This window comes from Echinops telfairi, unplaced genomic scaffold (assembly GCF_000313985.2).
Source record: "Echinops telfairi isolate 266 unplaced genomic scaffold, ASM31398v2 ScPeMD7_3533;HRSCAF=4204_0, whole genome shotgun sequence".
In the NCBI taxonomy this organism is placed as follows: Eukaryota; Metazoa; Chordata; class Mammalia; order Afrosoricida; family Tenrecidae; genus Echinops; species Echinops telfairi.
Window position 1 is genome coordinate 21953132 of NW_022107431.1, and position 1164 is coordinate 21954295.

Sequence of the window (1164 nt, forward strand, 5' to 3'; positions counted from 1 at the left end):
ATGCTTTACCAACACAATTCAAATGCATCATGCTCTGTGGTCTTATTCATTGCCCAGTTGTTGTTGTTGTTTTCATGAATAGGAGCTGATTGAAAACACCATGGCTTGAGCTGGGCGCATCTTAGTCCTTAAAGTGACAGCGTCTCGCTTTTTTGGCATTTTAAAGAGGGCTCGTGCGGCAGATTTGCCCAAGGTCATACACCCTTCTATGTCATGACTGCTTCTTACATGAGTATATTGCACATTCAAAGAAAATGAAATCCTTGACAAATTCCATACTTTTTCTGTTTATCATGATGTTGCCTATTGGCCTATTGTAGATGTTGCCGAAGATTTTGGTTTTCTTTACATTGAGTGGTAATTTATATTAAATTTATATGTCTTTGATTGTCATCAGAAATTGTGTCAAGCCCTCTTAGGTTTCAGCAAGCAAGTTGTGTCATCTGCTTATCATAGGTTGATGAAGAGCCTATCTTTAATTCTGATGCTTAGTTCTTCTTCATTTACTCTAGATTCTCAAATTGTTTGCTCAGTACACAGACTGAACAGCCTTCCTGATCTTACACCATGCAGCATGCCATTATTCAGCTCAAAGGACTGTCTCTTGACATATGTGCAGGTTTGTCATGAGCTTTTTTAAGTGTTCTGGAGTTTTCATTCCTCTCAATGCTGTCCACAGTTGTTAGCTAAACAGTCAAATTCCTTTCCATAGTCAATGAACCATAAGTAAACACCTGTCTGGCATTCTCAGCTTCCAGTCAAGATCCATCTGACATTAGCAAAGGTATCTCTCATGCCACATCCTCTTCTGAATCTAGCTTGAATTGTGGCAGCTCCCTATTGATGTCCTGCTGTAGCTGCTGTTGAATTATCTTCAGCAAGATCTTAATTGCATGTGATATGAATTATACTGTTCAATAGTTTCTGCATTGTGCTGGGTTACCTTTCTTCGGAATGAGTACAAATGTGGATCTCTTCTACTTGGTCGGCCAGGTATCTGTCTTCCAAATTCCTTGGCATGGACTAGTAAGTGCTTCCAGCACTGCATCAATTGGTTGAAACATTTCAATTGGTATTCCACCAATTCCTGAAGCCTGCTTTCAAAAATGCCTTCAGTGGAGTGTAGAATTCTTCCTTCAACACCATCAGTTCTTAATCAGGTGC